The sequence below is a fragment of the Pleurodeles waltl genome, chromosome 12 (genome assembly GCF_031143425.1).
Source record: "Pleurodeles waltl isolate 20211129_DDA chromosome 12, aPleWal1.hap1.20221129, whole genome shotgun sequence".
Taxonomy (NCBI): Eukaryota; Metazoa; Chordata; class Amphibia; order Caudata; family Salamandridae; genus Pleurodeles; species Pleurodeles waltl.
In genome coordinates, this window is record NC_090451.1 from 433,059,414 (window position 1) to 433,085,355 (window position 25,942).

Consider the following 25,942-nt stretch of genomic DNA (forward strand, 5'->3'; position numbering starts at 1 on the left):
GTTCGTTCGTCAACAAGAACGCCGGTAATGTATTTATACGACTGTTGAAGCGAGACGCGTCCTCGCGCACTCGCTGGAAAGCGTTCCCTTAATATGGGAACACCTTGTTTGATTCGTGTACAATTGTAGAAGGTAAGGGCTCTGCAGAGATTTTATTTGGACTATTTAAATTGGAAATCATGAACTTGGATTAATGGTTGTTTTTGGGGACCACAATAAATAAATACCTATATTTCTTTTTAGCCTTGAAATATACGGACATCAAAAAATTCATGAACTATTAAGATTCGAGGTCAGTAAATGTAAGACTCAAGTTTGGAACTAAATTTGGACTTTTAATTCGGGCGTTGGTTTACTTATATAGTCATGTTGGGTGTTATTTATTGATTCATTAGGTATACCGATCTGATGTACTTCATAGTCAAAATAAGGACACTTTAAAATAACTCAAGATTATTTGAGATAGTAAGTATATATGGTCTAATTAACTTTACTATACATAGACTATTAGGTTATACCTTTGTTAAATACCCATAAATATCTTGCTTGTAGATTTTTAATCATACTGCACCTACTTAGATTATCCTGTGTGGGGAATTGGAAGTGGTTGTTGTCATCATATACATAGGTTCTCCGTTTGTTTCTATTGTAGGTTCTGACTCTTTCTGGTGATTGGAAGCACTGTGACCACTGGTACGGGTTAAACTGGTAGAGCACCAATGAGGGTGTGCGTTAGGTGATGGTTTTTTAGGTTTTTGGTTATTTGGCATGGGGTTATAAGGCTTGATAATTAGGTGAATCACTATTCCTCTCACACCATTTGGTGTACACTGTCCTTTTTTTCTCTAAAGGACATTTTAAATTTGACACTAAGTATTATATGGTTTGAGCATTTTGGTTTCTAATACAAACTATGTATTCATAATTTAGAGCCCTGAAGAAGTCGTTGGGGACAAAAGGATTATCCCAAGACGAAACACGTGTTGGCTCAATGTGTATGGCTCAAGATGTATCTTCATGAAATTTATTGATTATCAGAAGATGTGATCCAATAAATCCTGGATGGAATTGGACTTTATAAAGACTGGCGTGATATCTATGATTGCGTTCACTTGAACTTTACTCACTTGAATTTTGACCTGATTGACCGCTAAAATTGATAAACTGTGTTAAAATTGTTATATAAGAAAGAAGAACGAGGGGGGACCTCACATTGTGTTTACCTGTGTGGAGTACCTTGCATTTTATGTATTTACTTCAAATCTTGAACTTGTGGTTCTAAAAATAAATTAAGAAAATATATTTTTCTATATAAAAACTATTGACCTGGAGTTAAGTTTTTTGAGTGTGTGTTCCTCATTTATTGCCTGTGTGTGTACAACAAATGCTTAACACTACCCTCTGATAAGCCTACTGCGTGACCACATTACCACAAAATAGAGCATTAGAGTTGTCTAATTTTGCCACTATCTTACCTCTAAGGGGAACCCTTGGACTCTGTGCACACTATCTCTTACTTTGAGATAGTATATACAGAGCCAACTTCCTACACATGTTGAGGCGATGCCAAGACTCGAACCCGATTCCGCTCTTTCAGAGACTGCAGCTCTGGCCAATAGCCCAAATCCTCTCTCCTGTTGTTATGAATGTGTTTTAAGTGCATCATGTGCGATCACAGAGGCCAGTGTGCTGTCTGCGTCTCATTGCAAACACAATGAAACCTGTGTTCTCAAGGCCAACTTGACAGAAAGTTCTCCCTCCAGGAGCATGAAGTGTCCAGTCTGAAGGCAGTCTGGCTGTAGTCATGCAAAAAAACACTTTCAAGCTATCCAAATTTTTTTTTTTTTATTAGCACACTTTTTTTTATTTACTGATCCAAATTGTCTCTGCCGTTTTCTTTTTCTCAGCTGAGACTTTCGGCCAAATTCCAGCTCTTGACGCTCTGTGCCATAACTACAATGGGAAATTACTGTAAAGATGGTTATATTTTATGAAGTATTGTTTTGTTTGAGATTGTTTTATTGATTTTTTTTCTTTCACAAGTATAAGCATGAGTTTATATCTAAACGGCTGTCAGATTAGTCATTATGACGTTGAGACATGCAGTTCTCAGTGGTCTTGAGTAGAATCCCTCTGCAATATACAGTAGGCATTAAGGAGTGATGTCACACATACAAATACCATCTACTACATGAACTCCATAGTATTTCAGACAGGTTCACCTGTACCATCTTGTGTGCTTACATTGTTATACATTTCTCTCCATTTCAGCTCCCAATCTGGGTCAGTTCATATCTCAGTCATGCATATTTGTTCTTCCAGCATGCACTCAATTATACCTTTAGACCATAGTTCTAATATTGAGCCAATTATATGTTTCCAGTGGATTGCTATATGTCGTTTGGACAGATGTGCCCCAGTGCTGTCGGTGGGATTGCTCTTCTTTGGACAAGGGTGTACATTTTTTTGCACAATAATGTAACTATCCTACACAATCTATCATATGAAGTAAGTCAGCTTCATCAGAGTTCCATGTAGACATAGCTGGTTGTATTTTGCAGCATGACAGGAGTTAATCTATACAATGGAGGTATTTAAAATATATGAGGCAGAATTGGGGATTTTTTACATCATTTGAACGTATGACATTAACCTATTCCAGCTGGCATCCATTAGCAGTGCTCTACAGTCTCAGGCCCATTAGAGTTGATCTATAACTCTTGCCTCTCCACATGATGGCTTGTATAAAGTGTAGAAGGGTCAATCCCTCTGAATCAACAGTGGTAGGTCTAGTAGGGTGCTTGATTCTGGCAACCTTTCTGAGAAACCTTCCCACGTGGTGGGCATCGATCTAGACACTCTGGCTATCGTAGTAAATGTCCTGCCTGTAAAAGTGTAGAAGTGTGACACTTGTCAGGAAGTGGAATTTAGGAGACTTATCGAGAGAGGGACAATCCCTTCTCCTCAGAGACCCCTCAATGAAAGGGCCAGATGGAGAAATGCCTCCACCTTGGAACCTCATTCTAAAACATCTAACAGTCTCTTAGTGCGAAGGTGCCTCATATGCTGTTTAAGATAGGTTTGCATGTGCATATTTATGTTGTTTATTCAATGGATGTCATGCTTCAAATTCACAGCCTACCAGACAGCTGTGTTGCTAAAGACATCTTCGGGACATTCAGAAAGCTGACCTATGAATGTATTATGCCAGTTGCTTACCATTGGCTTTGTAGTTTGTTACATTTTCTGGCTTTCTATTTGCTGGCTTTATTTGTTTCAGGCTGCCCAGCTCCAATTTGTCCATACCGTTGCCCAAACCTTATTTACAGTATCCTTCTGAGTGCTCCTCTTCCATAAACAGGCCTTTAACTTTAGTTCTTCTCTTGTCACATTTGTTGTACATTCAAAGACAGAGGCCAATTGTGAGGCTCAGCCTTCAAGGGAGCTTGGTGTTTACCTTTCTTTCTCTGACTTCAAAGTGAGAGGATCTATGTGACAATCATGCTGGCTAGGGGGGGGGTAATTCTGAAGTGCGGTGGAAAGATATTTTTAAACCATCAAAACAAATCAATACACTAGGTGATTACACTTCCACACATTATACTTTGTATGCTGCATACTTTTATGTCTGTACAAATGTAATGGTCATTACAATTCAAGATGTGTTGTCTATAATGGCAGTGTGCTACCACACCATGCTTACTCAACTTTACCCCACTCCACACTACTTTGCACCACTCCACACCACTGCTCTTTACTCTGCACTACTAACCCACTCCACTCCTTGCCACTCCACATGGCATCACTGCACTCTAAACCATTCCACTCCATGGCACTTCAGTCTACACCTCTCAACTCTACACCACTCTGCATCAATGCACTGTACCCCACTTTACTGTACTATGCACCCCTGCACCCTCTAGTACTAAATTCTACACTACTCCACTCTATGCCCCTCTTCTATGCCACTACACTCTATGCCGCCACTCTGTAACCATGCACTCTATGCCACTGCACTCTATGGTAATGTACTCTACTCTGTATCACTTCACTCTAGGCCAGTGCACTCTATGCCATCTGCACTATGCCACTCAAATTTACTCTGCACAACTGCACTCTACACCACTGTACTATATGTCATGCACTCTACCATGCACCACTCCATTCTACCATGCACCATTCCACTATACACCACTTCACTCTACTCTACAACAAACTACTCAGCTTCACTCCACTCTACACCACTGCAAACTACATTGCACCACTCCACTGTTCCACTCTACTCTATGCCAGTGCACTCTACTCTAACCACTGCACTCTATGCCAATGCATTCTACATCATTTTACTCAAAAGCAATACACTCTGTTGTACTGACCTCAACACCATTTTACTCTACACCACTGCATTCTATACTACTGTGCCCCAATGTACTCTACGCCACTGCTCTCTTCACCACTCTACTCTACACCATTACACTCTGTGCCAATGTACTCTACGCCAATCTAATATACACCACTGCACTCTTTGACAGTCTACTCTGCAACAGGGCACTTTCTACCATTAAACTTTACTCCACTCTATGACACTGCACTCTATGCCACTGCAGCCTACACTGCACCACTCTATGCCAAAGCACTCTATGCCACTACATTCTATACCACTCTATTCTGCATCACTCCACTGTACGCAACTGCACTCTACCCTGCACCACTCCACTCCGCACTGCTCCATTTATTTCCCATATACTCTTCGTCAATCCACTCTAAGCCACTCTTACCTACTCTGCACTCTATGATACTGCACTGTAATCTATGCTACTACATTCTACACTGCTTTACTCTACTCTGAAACAATCTACTCTATGCCACTGCACTCTACTCTACTGTAGTTCACTCTGCACTTATCCACTCTGTGCTACACCTCTCCATGCCACTGCACTCTACACCACTGCACACAAAACCAATATACTCTATGCCACTGTACGCCACTATATACTACTCAGCAACACTCTATGCCATTGCAATTTACACTATTGCACTCTATGCCACTTCACTCTAAGCCACTGCACTCTAAGTCACTGAAATCTATGTCCCTCTATTCTACTCTGCACCACTGTACTCTATGCCACTACTCTCAATGCCACTTTACTCAGCACCACCATATCACACACCACCACATTCTGTGCCACTGCACTCTAAGCCACTCTACTCTACGCCATCACACTCTACTACACTCTACTCTGCAACACTGCACTCTCTGCCACTGAACTCTGTGCCACTCTACTCTGCACCACTCTACACCACTTTATGCCTCACTTATCTACTGTGCACCACTGCACTCTATGTCACAGCACTCTACACCGTTCCAGTCTAGGCCACTCCACTACACTCTGCACCATTCCACTCTACACCAGTGCATTCTACACCACTTTTTCTATATCACTCCACTCTACCCTGCAGCACTCCAGTCTACGCAACTGCTACAATATGCTGCACCATTCTATACTACTCTACTCTACACCAGTGTGCTCTACTCCATTCTACTCTAAAGCACTGCACTTTACCTAACATGGTCTATACCACTTTACTCAAAACCAGTGCACTCTACACCACTGTACTCTACGCCAACTACTCTGCATCACTGCACTTAATGCACTATACTTTACTCTGCAACCCTCTATGCCACTGCAATGTTCATCACACTATTCTACTCAGCACCATTATACTCCATGCCTCTGCTCTCTACAGTACTTTACTGTGCAACACACTACTCTATGCCACTACAGTCATCTCCAATGCACTCTACACCACTGCACAATAAGACACTACTCTGCAGGATTTCACTCTACACCACTGAACTCTACGCTACTGCATGCTTCTCCACTCTACACCATTGCACTCCATGCCACTGTATTCTATTCTGCACCGCTGTTCCTTTATGGCACAGGGGTCTAAAGCAATCTACGCCAATGCACTCTACACCATTGCACTCTAAGACACTCTACTCTGCAAGACTGTACTCTCCACCACTGAACTCTATGCTACTCTGCACCACTGCACTCTACTCTGCACTACTCATCTCTGTGCCAATGCACTCTATGCCACTACACTCTACACACTCCAATCTACTCTGCACCACTGCACTCCATGCCACTACACTCTATGCAGCTACCCCAATGCAATCTGTGTGACTCTACTCTACACCTTTGAACTCTATCCTGCACCATTCCACTTTACCCTGTACCACTTCACTCTACTCTGAAACAATCTAGACTATGCCACAGCACTACGCTGCTGCACTTTACACCACTCTACTCCACCTTGTGCCACTCCACTCTATGCAATTGCACTCTACACCAATACACTCTATACAACTTTACACTAAAACAATGCACTTTAAGCTACTGAACTCTATGCCAATCTACTCTGCACCACTGTGCTTTATGCTACTTCACTGTATGCCACTTTACTCCACTCTGCAACACTCTATTCTATGATGCTCTATTCCATTAAACCCTACTCCACACTACTCCCCTCTATGACTCTCCACTTTATAATAGTGTACTCAACTCTATGCCACTCTATGACATTACTCCACTCTATGACACTCTACGCAACCCACTCTATGACACTTTACTCCACTCTATTCTATGACACAATACTCAACTCTACTGCACTCCTCCACTTCTCACCACTCCAGTACTCCATTCTACACACTTCACTCTAACAGCCTATGCCACTCCACACCAGTCCATGCCATTCCACTCTTCTACACTATTCCACTCTATGCCACTCCACACTACGACAATCTACTCCACTCTGTGCAACTCCCTCTATGCCACTCCGTGCCACTTTACTCCACTCTATTCTATGACACAATACTCATCTCTACTCCACCCCCACTCCACTCCAGTACTGCATTCTATGCCACTCCACTCAATGCCATTCACTGACACTCTATGCCAATCCACACTATGCCACTCTATGCCATTCCACTCTACTCCACTCTATGACAAACCTCTCCGCTCTACACCACAACACTCTACTCCAGTCTATGCCACACCCTCTATGCCACTCCACTTTGCTCCACACCACTCTATGCCACTCCATTCTTTAATGATGTACTCCACTCTGACACTCTACTACACTCTACCCCACCTGCTCTCCCTTCCTCCCTATGACACTCTAATCCCTCCATGACACTCTTCAACACAATGCATCACCACTCTACTCTATGCTACTCAACTTCACTCCACTCTATCTCTATTTTACACCACCCCATGCCACTCCACAACTCTCTATGCCACTCCATAAAACCCCACTTTACTTCACGACATTCTACTTTATGACACTCTACTCCATGCAACTCTCCTTTCCGCCACTAACTTTTAGCAATGCTGACCAGCTACCAAGCTAGTGTGCTACATGGCTAAAACATATTGGCAATGCCAATAGCTCTTGTATAGGCGAGACCTATAGGCTTTGCCAATGCTTGTTGCCTGTTATGGGAACTATGCAGTATTCTTGGCGTCAGTGGAGGCGTGACACTATAGGTTTTATGTTTTAGGGCCCCTTAGAGATGGCCTTGTGTGCCTTGTGTGCAATTGTGTAATTGTTTTCTTCCCACTAAAGACCAAGGGTCGTGGGGGGATCTGTCTGACTGTCCAAAGCACCTTTCTAAATTCTTTAATCCTACTTCCTGGCAGTCTGTTGCCAATGTTTGCTTAAAGGTGAGGAATTCCCTTTCTGCCTTGAATGGTATGCCCATCAGATGAGCTCATTTGGCATTTCTCAACAACAGGAGCCAGTTAGGAGTTGTTGGGGCCTAGGTGTCAAAGCAGGCCCAAGTGGCCTCTAAAGGTTGTCAATTTGTGTCCTTATTTCAATGATATCCCAGACTGGAGTAAATTTCTTCTCGGTGTAGCTGTAAGCAACAAGCACTTTTTGTGCATGCACATCTGCACACGGACACTGTTATAGAGGCTGCCCCTTTTTACATGGGATCAGGGCAGTTCATGGAGGAAGGTGAAATGTTGTTGTCCCCATGCTGTTACTGTATTGGCACCAGCATCTTGTGAACTGGGACTCATCCATAGGCCCTACCTCCCTTCTTTGTTTATCTAGCTCTTATGACACCGGCAGGGCCAGCGTTCACATTTACCATATAGTCCTCTCATTTTAGCACAGCCAGCACCAGCTCCATCCTCAGTGCTCTTCTTGGGTTGGGGGCTTTGTGCTGTTCTATTCCATTGCTGGAGTTTTGCGGCTTCCTTCTAGGACTGTAGCCCATCTATGTTCAGGTGGCTGTCTTTACTAGGCTGCAGTTTCCCTAATCATGCTTCTTCATAGAATCTCATTCAGCTAGGAGTCTTTTACACAGAGCCCTGGAGATACACTGTTCACTTGCCCTCCTGGCTACCAGGAAGCAGCTGTACAGTACTAATGAATGTGGATGGCGGCCGCGGACCAGAAGGCAGTGGGAGCTCAGAGATATAAGCCCTCTATCTTGCTCATCACTGCACACATCCCACGCCTTCTGCCACCTGCACGTATTCTTTGTGTTAGGGAAGATTGTGCTTCTGCTGTCCATGCTTGCGTTGTCAAGCTCGGTATAGGGATTAGTTCTGGTTTGGGGGACCATGAGATGGAGTGCTATTTCCCAGGATTATATTTTTCATTGTTCTTTTTCATGAAGATTTTGGTATCAAGAAAGAGGTTTTCTGAGTTCTAGGGTAGCAGGGCCGACCTGAGTGGGTCAGTTTCTATGTCAACTAAATTGGAGTTTACAAACAAAGTTTTTTATATATTATACAGGCGAATTTAACCCCATCACTGCCAGGCCTTTTCCCCCTCAGTTGCCAGGCCTTTTACTGGCTATTTGGGGCAGTTCGCGCTTAGGCCCTCATAACTTTTTGTCCACATAAGCTACCCATGCCAAATTTGGATCCCTTTATCAACATCCTAGGGATTCTAGAGGTACCCAGAGTTTGTTGGTGCCCCAGAAAGAGACCAAGAAATTAGCCAAAATACTGCGAAAATGTAGTTTTAAAAATAATTGGAAATAACTGCTGCAGAAGAGAGCTTGTGTTTTTTTTCCCTGAAATTGGCATCAACAAATAGTTTGCAGTGCTAAAATCACAATGTTCTCAGCTTTCAGGAACAGGCAGACTTCAATCAGAAAACACAATTTTTCAACACAATATTGGCAGTTTACTGGGCCATACCCCGATTTTACTATTTTTGTGCTTTCAGCCTTCTTCCAGTTAGTGACAGAAATGGGTGTAAAACCAATAGTGGATCCTGAACAGCTAAACATTTCTGAAAAGTAGATAAAACTCTGAATTCAGCAAAGGGGTCATTTGTGTAGATCCTTCAAAGTTTTCCTACAGACAGTAACAGCTAAAATAACAAAATATTGAAATTGAAGTGAAAAAAGAGCCTTTTCTGTCCACGTTTCTTCTATAACTTTTTCCAGCCATGGCAGATTTTTTAAAGCAATATACCATTATGTCTGTTGGACTCTTCTGGTTGCGGGGACGTATAGGGCTTGTAGGTTTATCAAGAACTTGAGGTACCCAGACCCAATAAAGGAGCTGCATCTTGCAATGGGTTTTCATTGCATACGGGTATACAGCAATTCATTTGGTGAAATATAAAGAGTGAAAAATAGGTATCAAGGAAACCTTTGTATTTCCAAAATGGGCACAAGATAAGGTGTTGAGAAGTAGTGGTTATTTGCACATCGCTGAATTCTGGGGTCCCCATACTAGCAAGTGAATTACAAGGCATTTCTCAAGTAGATGTTTTTCTTACACACTGGCTTGCATTTGGAAGGAAAAAATGTAGAGAAAGACAGGGGACAAAAAAACTTGTTGTTCTAGTCTGCGTTCACCCAAGTCTCCCGATAAAAATGGTACCTCACCTGTGTGGGTAGGCCTAATGCCCGCAACAGGAAATGCAACATGGACACATCACATTTTTACATTGAAATCTGCTGTGTTTTTTAGAAAGTGCCTAGCTGTGGATTCTGGCCTCTAGCTCAACCGGCACCTAGGGAAATATAGCAAACCGGCGCATTTTTCAAAACTAGACACCTAGAGAAACCCAGGATGGGGTGACTTGTGGGGCGATCACCAGGTTCTGTTACCCAGAAACGTTTGCAAACCTCAAAATTTGTCCAACCCCCCTCCCCCACTTTGTCCTCATATTTCGGTGATGGAGAGTTCTGGAATCTGAGAGGAGCCACACATTTCCTTCTACCCAGCATTCCTCCATGTCTCCCGATAAAAATGGCACCTCACTTGTGTGGGTAGGACTAGTGCCGCAACAGGAAATGCCCCAAAACACAGCGTGGACACATCACATTTTCCCAAGGAAAACTGACCTATTTTTTGTAAAGTGCCTAGCTGTGGATTTTGGCCTATATCTCAGCCGGCACCTAGGGAAACCTACCAAGCCTGTGCATTTTTCAAAACTAGACACCTAGGGAAATCCAGGATGGGGTGACTTGTGGGGTTCGCACCAGGTTCTGTTGCCCTTAAAATATGGCAAAAAAACAATTTTGCCTCATATTTCGGTAATAGAAAATTTTGGAATCAGAGAGGAGCCACAAATTTCCTTCCACCCAGCATTCCCCCATGTCTCCCGATAAAAATGGTAGCTCACTTGTGTGGGTAGGCCTAGTGCCCATGACAGAAAATGCCCCAAAACACTATGTGGACACAGCAAAATTATCAAAATCAAAACTACCTGTTTTTGTGGGAGGGGAACCTGTGTTTTTGGTCCTGGGCTCAGCAGCCATCTAGGAAACCTACCAAACCCATACATTTCAGAAAACTAGACACCTGAGGGAGTCCAGAGAGGTGTGATCCCCCAATGTTTTCTTATCCAGAAATTTAGCAAAAAAATCACAATTTTCCCACATTTCTGTGTGGGATCACAGCACCGGCACAAATTCCTACCAACCAATGTTCCCCTCAGTCTCCTGATAAAAATGATACCTCACTTGTGTAGGTGGGTCAAGTGCCTATGATAGGGAAGAGCCAAAAACATGTCGAAAATGAGGGGGAACCAAAGTGGGTTCAAAACAGCAGTTTTAAAAAAAAAAAGTGTTTAGGATGACAAGTGGGGCAGAATTTTTATCAGTATAGATGTGACAATTCTGGGTGGTGGAAATGTTGTGGTTTCCTGCAGATTCTGGAAGGCTCCATCACAAAAATGTGGAAAAGGTGTGATTTAAAGCAAAGTTGGAGGTTTGCAGGGCACTGAGAGTAAGAAAATGGTGCAGGGTTCATGTGAAGCACCCCACCCTGGACTCACCCAGATGGTTAGTTTTCAGATGTGTCTAGGTTGCGTAGATTTTTCTAAATGGCTGCGCTCAAAGTTCATATAGTGCAGCCTTCACCATTCCAAGTGGGACGGTTTTGAGAGCTAGACAAGCTCTCATGCCCCAAATATAAAACCAAAACTCAAAATAATCAAATGTCCTCTTGTTTGCCGTAGGATAGATGTTTTAGTGTGCAGGGGGAGATCTGAAAGACTGTTACCCTCTTCAGTTGGGGTGGGGGCATAACCATGCCCATTCTGGTTGGTAGCCACCACCCCAGTATTTTTATTTTTTTAATTCCCTGGTATCTAGTAGGCTTTCTGCCCCCCCCCCCGGGTAGTGGATCGGGGGTAATTGTCCCATCTGCCTATCAGTAGGCAGAACAACTCTGTCCCCATTTTTTGGGGTGGAGGTATGCCGTGTCCCCAACCTCTTTTTTTTTTTTTAAACAAAATCTTCCCTGGGCTGAGGTGGGCTTTCTGTCTCCCTTGGGGGCAGATGAGCCTTACAAAAATAGACCGATCTGCCCCCAAGGGGGGCAGAAATGGCCAACAGTATTGTGCCCCCACGGGGAGCAACCCTTGCTCAAGGGGCTGCCCCCCCCCCCAACAAACCACACACACACACACCAATCCCTGGTGCCTAAGTTGTTTCTGCCACCCTGGGAGCAGATCGGCCTAAAAGAAATAGGCCGATCTGCCCCCAAGGTGGGCAGAACTGGCCTAAAATAAAATTGCCCCCCATGGGAGTGACTCTTGCCTAAGGGGTCACTCCCTGTCTATAAAAAAAGAAATACCTGGTGCCTAGTGGTTTCTGACTCCCTGGGGGGCAGATTGGTCTAAGAAAAATAGGCTGATATGCCCCCAAGGAGGGCAGAAATGGCCTAAAACCAATTTGCCCTCAGGGGAGCGACCCTTGCCTAAGCGGTCACTCCGCACATGTAAAAAAAAAAAAAAAAAAAGATCCCTGGTGTCTAGTGGGCTCTGCCCCCCTACTGAGGGCAGATTGGCTGAATTAAAATAGGCCCTTTCTGTCCCCAGGGGGGCCAGAAAAGGCCTAATAATAAAATAATAAATTGCCCCCCTGGGGAGCGGCCCTTGCCAATGGGGCTGCTCCCCTTATACATAAATAGAAAAAAAAAACAATAAACAAAATCCCTTTTGCCTAGTGGGCATTTCTGCAGCCCGATCGCTTTATGATCGGGCTACAGAAATGCTCTACGAGACATGACAGGAAAGGAAAGGCCTTACATTTAATACATGATAACTTTCAATTGGGAACAGGTAGAAATGTTGAGTTTGGTGTCTTAAGAATTGTAATTTAAAACTCTCTTTAATGGTAAGTCAGATTTTAAGTCAAAATTTCGAAAATGCCTTCTGGTCAGAGAGGTCAGGAGAGAAAAGGCTCTGACCACATTGAACCCAGTACCTGGTCTCTGTCTGCCTGTCTGGTGTGAATCTTGCCCCCAAGTGGTTCCACCCCAGTCCTGCACCCTTGGAAGTGGGTTCTCAGCAACAATGCAGGATCTTGCATCTCAAGCCCCACTGGTGGTTTCATCTAACCCACCGCTGCACGATGCACCTCCGATGAGCACCTTGCATTACAAGCCCTGATTATGACTTAATCAGACCCGCTGCTGCAGGATGTATCTCTAATGCAGGCCTCGATTGCAGTCTGCAGCTTCTGAGAAATGCCGTTGCATGACATATCCTCAACGCAGAAACTTGCAATGTTCCACAACCAGGATTTAAGGTACTTTGTCACGATCTGCATGATGCTTCTCACCTTTGGATGAAGAATTTAAAAGAGCATCCAGTCTTCTGCTGGTTCTGGACTGACCAAGATAAGGGTGACCCTATCTAGTAGCCACGGTGCTGATTGACAGGAAACACCTATGCAGACCGTACCCCACAGAAGGAGTCCCAGAGGAAAAAAAAAATGTGGGAAAAACCTCAACACAGGAACTCCTAAAAAAGAGGAAAAAACAAGAGTGAAAAAAGGAAAAAATTGGAAAAAATCTCACTCAGAGCAACAGGAACTGGAGAAAAAGCAACAAACAGGAGCGAGGATCACTACCAAGAGGAAGTGTTTGCAACGCAAAGAAGATCAGAACTGAAAGGCTTATATACCATGAGGCAGGAAGTGACAAACAGGAAGAAAGAGCAACACCATCTTGGATTGGGAAAGCCACATAGGAAAGAATAGGAAAAAAGTAGTAGTATAAAAGAAAAAAGGAAGAAGGCATGCTGGGAAAAAGGAACACCAAGAAGAAGACAACATGGACACCAGAACAAAAAAAGAAGTAAAGGTGGAAAACAAGAAGAAGAAAAAAGAAAGAAAGAATAGGGTTCCCACCAGGTAAGGAAGGGGAAGTGTATCAGGTAGGTAGGCTGGAAGAGCGGTGCGACCGGGAACATGAAATGTGCTTAATCGGCCGCACTATGAAAAAAGACAGGCAGAAACGCTGGCCACAGCAATGCCGGCGCTCCGATACTCGGAGCGGTGAGCCGACTGTGGTGCGCAGAAGGGACACCGCGGTAGAGTGCAGCATCACAGTAGGACCCCTCCCCATGGCCCCAGGTTTGTCAGGAAAACGAGAATAAAAGAGGCAAATCAAACGGGGTGCATGGACTGATGAGGCATCCTCCCAAGAGCAGTCACTGAGAGTATAACCCTTCCAGTGGATCAAAAACTGCAGTCTATTCCGAACAAATCGAGAATCACAGATCTCTTGCACATCATATTCAGGATGGCCATCCACAGAGAGGAGAGGAGGTCGTTGAAAACGTCGGTTGTACAGATCAGGAATGAAGGGCTTTAATTGGGACACATGAAAAACAGGATGAACTCTCCAAGTATGAGACAACTTTAGCCTAACAGCAACAGGATTCAATACTTCAAGTAACCGAAAGGGCCCAGAAAAGCAAGGTTTGAATTTGTTTTGAGAGAAACATGAGGGCAGAAATCTGGATGAAATCCATACTTTGGGTCTTCCTTGATATGAAGGTGCCTCCTGATGTTGACGATCCGCCTTCTTTTAAATTGCTTGTTTAGAAGCCAAAAGAGTGGTATGGATTAGGCTCTAGATATGGCAGATTCGTCGTGCAAATGAAGTGACTGCAGGAACAGACAAAGTTTTAGGAGGAATAGTGGAACAGGCCCTAGGATGGAAACCATAGGTGCAATAGAAAGGTGTTGCTCCAGTTGCACTATGTACAGTATTGTTAGAAGAAAATTCAGCAAGAGCAAGAAAGTCTGACCAGTTACTTTGAGTGGCATTACAGTAGCATCAAAAGCATTGTTGAAGTTCTTGATTCACACGTTCAGTGTAACCATTGGATTGTGGATGAAACCCTGATGACAAGGACACATCTATGTTTAATAAAGCACCAAAGGCTCTCCAAAATCGTGACACATATTGTGGACCTCTATCAGAAATAAGCTCTTGTAGAAGTGCAGTGAGGTGAAAAATATCTTGCATGAATATACGACTCATTTCAGGGGCTATGGGTAATTTCATTATGGCTGTGAAATGCACCATTTTGGTAAAGGAATCAACAGTTACATGGTAACTGACATGGTAACCAGAAGAAGACGGGAGGGAACATATGAAATCCCTGGAAAGGGTGCACCATGGGGCTGAAGGAACAGGTAAGGGCATCAATAAACCTGCTGATTTGGTGGGGTATCTTGGTTTGGGCGCATACAGGACATGCTGATACATAGGTTTCAGTATCGTTCGTAAGGGAAGGCCACCAAAAGAAACGTTGAAGCAGCTCCTGGGTCTTCTTGACTCCACGATGCACAGGTATAGGAGAATCATGACACATCTGTAAATCCTCGGTTTGTACCTTTTTAGTAGGTAAGAAAAGGGTGTCTTGATGATAAAAGTAATCGTGTTCCTTTTGTAAGACAGGTGTCAATTTATTCCACTCTTCAAGTGGAAGCAACTGGTATTCAGATTTAAGGCAATCCAGAAAAGATTGAGTAACCCCGATGATTCAACTGGACTCAATGATGTTTGGAGAGGAGGTATTGCCGCTTTCAGGATATCGACGGGATAATGCATCTGCTATGAAATTCTGGGACCTGGGAATATAGGTTATCACAAACTCATATTGACTAAAAAAGAAAACCCATCTTGCTTGACGGCTTTTAAGGCATTGGAAGCTTCGGAGACATTGTAAATTACGATGGTCAGTCCTGGCTTCAAAAGGTTCTCTAGTGCCCATTAAGAAGTGTCTCCATTCTTTACATGCTACCTTGAGAGCAAGTAATTCTCGTTCTAATACTGAGTAATTGCGTTCTGCTTCTGTCGGTATGTGAGAGAGATAGAATATAGGATGTTCCAATCCATCGTCATCTTGTCTTTGAAGTAAATCCGCCCCTATGGCTCTCTCCGAAGCATCAGTCACTACTATGAATCTCTTAGTAGTATCAGCATGTCGCAAAATAGGTGCTTGAGTGAAGGACCTCTTTAGATTTTGAAAGGCCCGTTCTGCACTATCGGTCCGTACAAATCCCTTGTGCAGATTTTCTTTTTCAATAGTATGGGTGAAATAACTTTGTTGATGGGCAAAGTCCTGAATAAATTGTCGATAGAACTTCGAAAGCCCAAGGAAACACTGAGTTTCTTTTACAGAAGAGGGGGAGGGCCAGTCTAGGATGGCTCATACTTTGTCTGGGTCCATGGCTATTCCCGTCTGATTGATGCAGAACCCTAGATACATTACTTCAGTCTTGTTGAATTCACACTTCTCTTGTTTACAATATAACTGATTCTGTTTGAGTCTTTCCAGAACCTGCAATATAAGTTCAGTATGTTGTTCAGTGTTACAGGAATATATTAGGATATCATCCAGCTAGATCACCACACCTTGATTCAATAAGTCAGAAAACGCAGAATCCATGAATCGTTGTAAAACAGAAGGTGCATTGGTTAAGCCAAAGGGCATGACTCGATATTCATAGTGACCAAATGGAGTATGGAAAGCTGTTTTCCATTCATCTCCTTCCTTGATACGCTAAAGATGATAGGCACCTCTTAGATCTAATTTAGTGAACATCTTTGCTCCTTTGATGGCGTCTAATATATCCTTTATTAATGGTAAGGGATAACGATCTTTGATTGTTATCTTATTAAGTCTGCAAAAATCCACACAGGGACGCAAATCTTTTGTCTTCTTAGGAACGAAGAAAAGAGAAGCCCCACAGGAGATGAAGAAGGAACAATTAACCCATTCTTTAAGTTGTCATCTAAGTATTCTTTGAGTGCCTTTTTTTCTTGGTCAGTCAAGGAATACATCCAACCAAATAGAACCACTTCATCGGGAACTAATGGAATGGCGCAGTCATAGATACGATGAGGAGGTAAGATGGGGTTGCAAGGCTTCTGAAAGACGTCAGAGTATTCCTGATAACAATTAGGTACTCCCTGAATCGTATTAATAGCGATATCAGAATGCTTGGGAGAATGAGAGAACCCTTTGGGAGACCAATACTAGTAGGTAGCATAAAACTTTTGTTGACAAAAATGAGATGTCAAGGACATTGTTCTCATTTCCCAATTGACATATGGGTTCTGCCTGGTTAACCAAGGTATTCCTAGAATCATTGTGTGGTTAAGCGAGGATATGAGATCAAAAACATATGTTCTTGGTGTCTCCCAAAATGCAAACAGGGAGTAGGAGTAGACTCCACCACAGGCCTTGAGGTTAAAGGGGAGGCATCTACAGTGTGTACTCGCTCTGGCGTTTCCTTTGGAACACATGGAATACCTTTATCCTTGGCCCAAGTCCCGTCCAAATAGATACCACTGGCTCCACAGTCCACAAGAGCAAAGAGCTGTTCTTCCTGGCTTTGTGAACATTGTAATGTAACCGATAAGATAAACAAGGTGGACATATTTCCTCTGGAGGAACATATTGACAATACTTCAGCTCCTCCTGTCCCGTTCCTCCTCACAGGGGGCGGGAGTTGGCGTTTACCAAAGGTCTGGAAGGACGGACAGGGCAACTATGAATCAGATGACCAGCCTTGCCACAATAAAGGCAAAGACCCTTTTGCCTTCTATCCTCCTTTTCAGAATCAGACAGAGGACCACAGACAGGATCAATCTGCATGGGTTCTTCCACAGTGGATTGAGATGCTTCAGAATGGACTTCGTCAGATTGCCGGCTTATGGTACGCTGTGTTCCAGACTGATATGGTACTCGAGTTCTTCTTCTTTTCATCTTGCGTTCTCGTAATCTATATTCTATGTTCATTGCTTGGTCCATTAGTTCTTTCAAAGATCAAGTTGGAATGGAATGTACCAATTCATCCTTGATTTCTTCCCAAAGTCCTCGACGGAACAAGGTTACAAAGGTGCGTTCCACCCAAGTGGTTTCAGCTGCCAACTGTTTGAAGGGAATTATATATTGTAAAACGTCCTGATTGCCTTTCTGTATATCACATAAGGCCTCCTCCGCAGCTGCTTCCAATTCAGGTCGTTCGAACATCTGCTTGAAGAGTTTCAAAAGAGCAGGGTAATTATTCAGGACAGGATCTTCTGCGGATACCAAGGGAGTCGCCCAAGCTAGTGCGGGGCCAGACAAGGCATTGCTTAGATAACTCACCTTGGCCTTATCAGAGGAAAATTGTATCAGGCGGAAGGCAAAGAAGACCGTTATGGCTTTCAAAAATTATTTTATCTTATGCGCATCCCCAGAATATCGAGGTGTTGGAGTGGTCAAGGGTGGTACATCCATGGGCCAGGAAGACAAGACTTGTTTTAGTGCGGTATACTCAGCCCACAATTGCTGTAATTCTTGAGATTGTTGTTGGACTGTCTGCAGCATGGCTTGTGCAGTTTCTACGACATCGCCCTGTGGTCCTTCCCTGGTTGCCTCACAATGCAATGCAAGGCAAAGAAGATCAGAACTGAAAGGCTTATATACCAGAAGACAGGAAGTGACAAACAGGAAGAAAGAGCGACACCATCTTGGATTGGGAAAGCCACATAGGAAAGAATAGGAAAAAAGTAGTAGTAAAAAAGGAAAAGGAAGAAGGCATGCTGGGAAAAAGGAACATCAAGAAGAAGACAAAATGGACACCAGTACAAAAAAAGAAGTAAAGGTGGAAAACAAGAACAAGAAAAAAGGAAGAAAGAATAGGGTTCCCAACAGGTAAGGAACGGAAAGTGTATCAGGTAGGCAGGCTGGAAGAGCGGCGCAACCGGGAGCACGAAATATGTTTACCAGGCCACGCCGTGAAAAAAGACAGGCAGAAACGTGGGCCGCGGCAATGCCGGCGCTCTGATACTCGGAGCGGCGGCCCGACCGAGGTGCGCAGAAGGGATGCCGCAGTACAGCGCGGCATCACACACTTTGTTCAACAGGTCTAAATTGGTCCCTGAATTCAGCCCACACTCCTTCATGGTAGGCCTAAACTTGTAACTTTGTCCTGGTCCAGCGCAACCAGATAACCACAATTGGCTCTTTTTTGCTTTTAAGCACTATTTTCACTTTAATATTTAAAACTGCACATCTCTGGTTCTATTAATTCAATTTCTGTAATATAATTTATTCCGTTTTCCTCTATTTTTCTGAATTGGTGTGAGATATTTCTTGTGTTATGTTTTCACTTTATTACTGTTTGCATAAATACTTTACACTTTGCCTCTAAAGTAAGCCTGACTCCTTTTTGCCAAGCTACCAAAAGGTTAAGCACAGGTTAATTTAGTGACTTATTGTGTTTCGCCCTGAAAGAGCTTGAGGTTTTGGCTTGAGAAATGCTCACAGCACCCTCTCAACCAATGACCCAATTTCTAACATATACATTTCACACTCATTGCAGTATAATGTTGGATTCTGTGGTTCCTTTGCTGAGCAACGGACCACAGAACTAAAGCTGAATTTACAGAGTAATATTTCTTTATTTTGGCTAAAAGCCATAAAAGCATTCGAAGAAAATAAATAAATACATGTAAACGCTTGTCTTGACGAATAAGACTTAACTTAAAAAGTAATCTAAAATGTCACACAGTTAATACGCTATCCAGAGCCCTAAAACATTTACAAGATAATAAATACATATATATATATATATATATATATATATTAAATCTTAAAAAGATAAAACTAGTTAAGATCAATCTATAATGTCACACAATTAATGACCTATTGGTCTATGGGTTCTTGACAGATCAGTAGGCAACCAGACCTCTCTGCGGGGTTCCAAGTCAATCAATTATGGACTCTCTGGATCTTGCTGCCCAAGCACATTGGAGATACCTCGCTACTGCAAACACTACCTTATCACTTGTGTCGCTTCTCAATATACGAAGAGATTCTCTATAATTCCTTATTCCAAGCAGTCTGCACAGGGGAATAATCCACTTCCTCCTAGGGATCGAATATCTAGGACAGAAGAAAACAAAATGGGCCAAGGTCTGCATCAGGACCATCTCCCAGAAATATCCCTTATGCGTGGTGTCACCTTCTTTGTTAAATCGCGAGGAGCTTTCCACACTTCCTCCATTCTAATGAGATAACACATATCTCTAATATATTTGAACCAAGGAATTGACACCACGCAATCAAAAGCTAAAAGCTCTGCTATGGCTGCTTGGTAAGGAGCCAAGTGGGCGGAAGCCCAGAGTCGCACCCAATAAGTGAGCGGTCTTAAAGCAATTTCATTGTGAATCCGAGTAAGCGCTAATTCAAATCTAAGAGGAATGAGAGGTGTGCTCATCGGTAGGTGCAACAAAAACCGTAGGAACCTGTTTTCAACCAGGGTCAATTTCTTAGAGCTACAATGGCCCCAGAGCTCAGTGCCATAAGTAGCAGCTGTCACTGCGGCGGCCTTATATACTGTGATAGCTGGTGTATTTGCCCTCCCAAGGAGTTTTTGATTTTCCTTCCGATCACCACTGACCGCTGTTGGAGGACAGTGACACTCTTCTCAATTTGTGCCGACCATTGGTGGGCATCTGTTAGTCTAATCCCTAGGTAGTCAAATTGGCTAACCTGCTCTATAGGTTGGCCACCAATGATCATTTTCCCCCTAAAGGTCTAATGAGGGTTTAGTACCATAAGCTTAATTTTCTCTGCGTTGATTTCAAGGCCCCTCTTCTCACAGAACACAGCAAATGTATCTAGTTCATTTTGGAGACCCAGTGGAGTTCTTGACATCAACAGAGTGTCATATGCAAACATAAGGCTCAGGACTGGTGATCCTGCTAGCTTGGGGTCATCATGGTTGCACCGCATCAGCCGTTCTACTGCCCCATTGATGTAGAGGCTAAACAAGGTGGGGGCCAGAACACACCCCTGTCTAACCCCTCTATCAATGGGGATGGCAGCTGTCAAGTCACCACCTCGGGTCCATCGGACCCGAGCATAAGTTCCCTCATGAAGATACTTTATCAGCCTCAGCAGTTCACTGTTGAGGTCGTAAAGTTCCAAGACGTTCCATAGCAAGTCGCGTGGGACCAAATCAAATGCAGTCTTTAGATCTATGAAGGCAACATACAAGTGGTCACTTTTTAGCCTCAGGTATTTCCAACAAAGGAGTTTAAATCTAAAGACCTGGTCAATTGTACTAACTCCTTTCCTAAATCCCGCCTGGAAATTTGAGAGGATCTGGGGGTCATTAATCCAGGAATGTAGTCTAGCCAGGACCTGCTTGCAGAATACCTTCTGGCTGACATCGATTTAGCTCTTAGGCCTGTAATTAGCTGGACACTCTCTTGCCCACTTTTTGTAGCTGGGGACTATTGTTGCTCCTCGCCACGTAGAGGAGAGGTCACATCCCCTCAAGATGGCATTACTAAGACTATTTAAATACAGCGACCAAGTTCCAGGTCGTGATAGATACAGATCGTCTGGAATGCCATCTGGGCCTGGCGCCTTCGCTCTACGCAGTGATTGGAGAGCCAGAGAGGTTTCTTTCAGGGAGAAGTGGGCTAAACTAAAGCTTTGCAGACTTACATTTCTAGGGAGTGAGTTGAAGGAGGTGGAGGTCTCTACGTGTGTTAGCTGAGATTCGGTGTCACAGCAGTTAGAGCCTACCCTGTAGAGGTTCTCAAAGTGTGCCACCCAGCTTGCTGGCTGGATCGCTGGAGCATTCTCGTCTTTCTGAGGGTCTTTCTTCTCAGCCACCATTTTCCAAAACAATTTTATATTGCCCTCTTGTAGAACGTAAACCAGGGAGTTCCATGTATTTTTTTCCCAATCATTTTTGGCATCTAAAAAAATATATTTATATAATTTCCTTGCCGCTTTTATCTCAGGGCGATTCCCTATTTGCAACGCTCTCAACAGTTGAAATTTGGCCTGGCAGCAGGAACTACAGAACCATCTCAACGGTCTACCTGCAGCTTTCTCTCACTAACAAAAAGAGTGGCCTCAACCGATTCATCAAGGAGCAGTGAAATTGGATGAAGTCCAATAATGAAAAATCAATATGCTTCAGGGGGAGTAAAACCATTTTGACTGCGTCATAGATTGCAACCTGTATCTTCTTGTCATTTTCCACCGCTGCACATCTGACATTTTTGTTGTCATTAGTCCCCATTACATTATTGCCCATCACCCATTGGGACAGGTTGCTACTTCTAAATATGGAGGGTGTAAAAACTGCAAAGAGGGCTTGGTGGTCACAGTCAGCCCTAGGGTTAACTGCCATATCACTGAGGGAATGCAAAAGGATATCGTCAACAAAAATGTAGTCAAGGCGGCTCGTGTAAGTTCCTTTTTTGTATGTAGGCATAGCCGGGGTATCCGACTTGGTGGTCACATTTACTTGCCTTAACCCCACATTGTTTAATAAGTTCTCTAGTAAGGCTATCACTCCCCCAGTTTGCTTTGTTATTTTCTGAACTGGGCCTGATCTATCCCAAGGGTCTGCATGCTGAATTCCTGATCGAGAAGAGCCATCCTTGGCACTTATTGCATATTGCAATCCCCTGCTACAATTAGGCCTGTTCCCCCAGGCAGCTGAATCAGAAGATCCGAGAGAAGGTTCAGCATAGCAATCTGTGCACTTTGTGGCCTAGATCTAATATAGGTATTTACAATCACTACGCCAGTGTAGCCCTTAGGATTCCTAATTCCCAACTCTACTGCCAATATGGTGCTAGTGGGGCAAGGAATTATTTTGCCTTCAGGAACAAGTCTTGTTTCAGCCAGATTGTTAGCCCCCCGAGGCTCTCCCAGATGGAGATGGAAAAGCAGCCTTCTGAAAAGACAAATAGCCTGGTCTATGGGTTGGTGAGAGTGCCCATGTTTCCTGCAGCAGGATGACTTGGTGCTGAGATAGAAAGTTACACCATTGAGGGTTATTTGTTTTGGATCTCAATCCTGCGACGTTCCAGGATAGAATTTTTATTTGAAAGTCATCATGGCCTCCCAGGTCCAACCTCTTCTTTGGGCCCCTGATGAGGGTGGTGATTACTTCCCTATCCCTCCCAACCTGGCGTCCGCTGGTTGTCTTTCGATGCACTGTATCCTTCGCTTCCACACGGCTAGATGTAAGGCTAGTTGGTTCACAGCACTGCACAGTTGTATTAGTCGACAGGCTCTTTCCCAATCCATTTGGGAGGGGGCCTTTTGTCAATCGATGTTTGAAATTTCATCCATTAGGGCTTGATCTAAGCTATGTGCATTTTGGGAAGATAAAGTACAACAAGAATTTGCAACTGGAAAGGGGATTGACCTGCTGAGGCTGACTTGGGACTGGGTACAGGGTTTTGGTCTTTGTTTGAGTGCTAGTAATCCTTTTACTAGAGACTGGTTGGTTAGTTTCAGGCCTATGAAGTCCATTCCAAGTCCTTCACCTAAATATCTCTGGGCATGAACTATATCTTCTCGTATGACTGATCTACATTTCTTTTTTCCCCTATTCCAATGTATTGCTTTATTTTTTAATGAGTCACCGGATTCTTTGTATCTATAGGTTAGGTTTGGGATGTTTGTCAGGTACAGATCATATCGGCTAGGACCATTAGGAACCTGGGGGAATTCCGTAGGGGTGTTTCTGTTCCTAGGTTTCAACCACTCTTGTTTGTGATGCACATCTTGTCTGTCCCCTCCCTATGCACTACTATCCCTTGGTCATATGTTAGCTGCATCGGGGGCTATACATACCTTCCCATTGTTGCTCAGTAGTGCCATGTTTGGTCTCTCTTCCTTACGCCGTCCAATGTAGTGGGCTCCACTTAACTGGGTTTGTGATTCAAGGCACTTAAGGTCAGGTACTGGGACGCTTTCCTTATGTTCCCAATTATAGCAGTTATGCCATCCAGCTTCTCGTGAATCGAGTTATTCAAGGTTATCACATACTTTCTTAGGGATACAATCTCACCTCTCAGTTTGATTAACTGGGACCCAACAGGATCTTCCCCCAAATTGCATTTCTGGTTTGATGTCTCCTCTTATTGTTGTCGTTTTTGTCGGGCAATGGGGGCGCAAGTGGTGCATAACGATTGGAGCACTCAATAGAGGGTACTATAGGCCCATGTAAGTGCAAGTGATCTGTGGGAGATACATAGGTTGTGGGGGTGATGGGCTCTAGAAGGATCCTCCTTGGGGAGTTTGCCTGGGACTCTCTACTTGTGGGGGCGAAGAATGACTTTATGTCCTTCATTGGAACGTCAGCCCCTCTCTTCACAAGCATTTTAGACTTTGGGGCTAGTAGGCTTTCCACTTCCTCTATAAGTTCATCAATTTGTTCCATGGTACAGTTCTCGGCCGAGTGTCTAAGTGATTTCCTGATCCTTCCCTGACCTGTGCAGTTTCCCCTTGCTTTCCTTTTCCCCATCCTGCTTATGGAAATAATCAAGACCCCAGAAAACGCTGAAGGGCAGGAGGGAGAACACAGGATGTTAGAGTTAAGAACTCACCAGAGGGTTCCTTTTGCAAAGCCAAGGGGGGGGGGGGGGGGCCTGCCCTGCCTCTTCCTGTCGCGTATTGCGATGCGGGGGCGGCGGTGCTTTATAGCAGTGGAGCAGGTGTCAGGCCCCGCCCCCTGGTCTCTTTGTTGTCTTCTGGGCCTAGCAGTCCCTTGCAGGGGCAAAACAAGTGTCCTGTGATGCTGGGCGCTGGCGGCGCTTTATGGGGCTGGAGCAGGTGTCAGGCCCCGCCCCCTGGTCTCCTTGTTGTCTTCTTCGACTAGCAGTCCCTTGCAGTGGCAAAACGAGCGTCCCCACAGAGTATGTAAGATTGCTGTGTGGCAGAAACCAAATAACTCCAGATGATCAACACATTCATATTCCATTAAACTATGGCTAACCAGCTCTACCGGAAGCAGCCTTCAGGAGATCCTAGATTAATTTATGCAGTCCCAGCAGATCAATGCTACAGAAGCCCTTCAAGTTCTTCTCCAGCTTGAGAAGGCGATAAACAGAGCACTGGCACAGAGTCAACTTTAGGGGGTCATTAAACACACACCGATTTTGTGATAACGTGTGGACATTTGTGCTAAATCATGTTGAGTTTCGAGTAGTCATCGAGATCATCAAGGTTGACAAAGTGAAATAGTAGCCTGTGATGGCAAAAATACTGTCTCCAATACAGCAGAATGAGCAGGGATGGAACACACCTTGTAAAGGAAAGTCATGAATAATATTTTTATGAGTTCACGGTTTACTAATTCAACAGAAATGCATGCAGCAGAGATTAGTACATTTTAATTGTGTATGTCATTGCAATTCCTTTTGAAGACCTACATCTGTTTAAAGTATTTCTGCGCTGGGCCTTAAAGCACATATGACAAGGGCAGAGTACCTGATTTTGTTTTGCATTGGTCACGTTATTGTAAATGAAGTTTTTCAATGCCTCGTATACTAAGGATGAAAAAAACAGAAACTTGAAATCCTGAAGCAAAAACAACGTAAATCAGCATCAGAGGAAGGAAAAAAACTGCAAGATATCGTGTCGGTTATTCAAGAAATCAATCCATTGCATCAAACCTACTTTTTATAAAGCAAAGAGCAGCGTAGTTGTGAATTCTCCACAAGAAATGTTTAGGGTCTGCCATGAACTAAGATTTAGACCAGAGATTGAGCCTCTTGGGCAGCCTTCACAAATGTTTTTCGATTCAACAGGATACCTTTCTACCAGCAAATAACAGTTTAAAAAAAAAATGAAATCGAGTTATTTGGATATAACAGTGTAAAGAAAAATAACTTCCCCAAACATATGATTTTCTAAATGTAAGATTACGGGCCAGATGTATCAAAACATTTTTGCATTCGCAAATGGTGCGCATCGCAAAAATAGGCTGCTTGCCAATGAAAAATCGCCTTTCCCAATGTAAAAAAAGCATTTGCTGTACAATTTTGCAAATTCAAAAAATTAGCAAATACCTAAAATTGTGACTCCAATTTGTGACTCACAATTTGCAAATTGCAAAATCAATGTATGAACCATTCGCAAATTGCGAATGGTTGCCAAATGGTGACTTTGCATGTGCAATTTACTACCAACTCAAATCAGGTGGTAATCAGGTGCAAACTATAAAAAGAGGCTGAGAGTACCTCAGCTTTTTCCACAATTGCTGTACTGCACATCATGATGAGGATCCTGAAAGGTTTGAGGAGGGGGAGGAGGAGACAGGAGCACACTTTCAGAGTGC

The 25,942-nt window shown here is 43.6% G+C and overlaps 1 pseudogene; it reads left to right on the top strand.

The window, feature by feature from the left end:
• The window catches only part of LOC138267137 (transcription initiation factor IIA subunit 2 pseudogene), a 63,237-nt pseudogene extending 38,347 nt beyond the window's left edge, over positions 1-24,890 (top strand).
• The last annotated feature ends 1,052 nt before the right edge of the window (positions 24,891-25,942 follow it).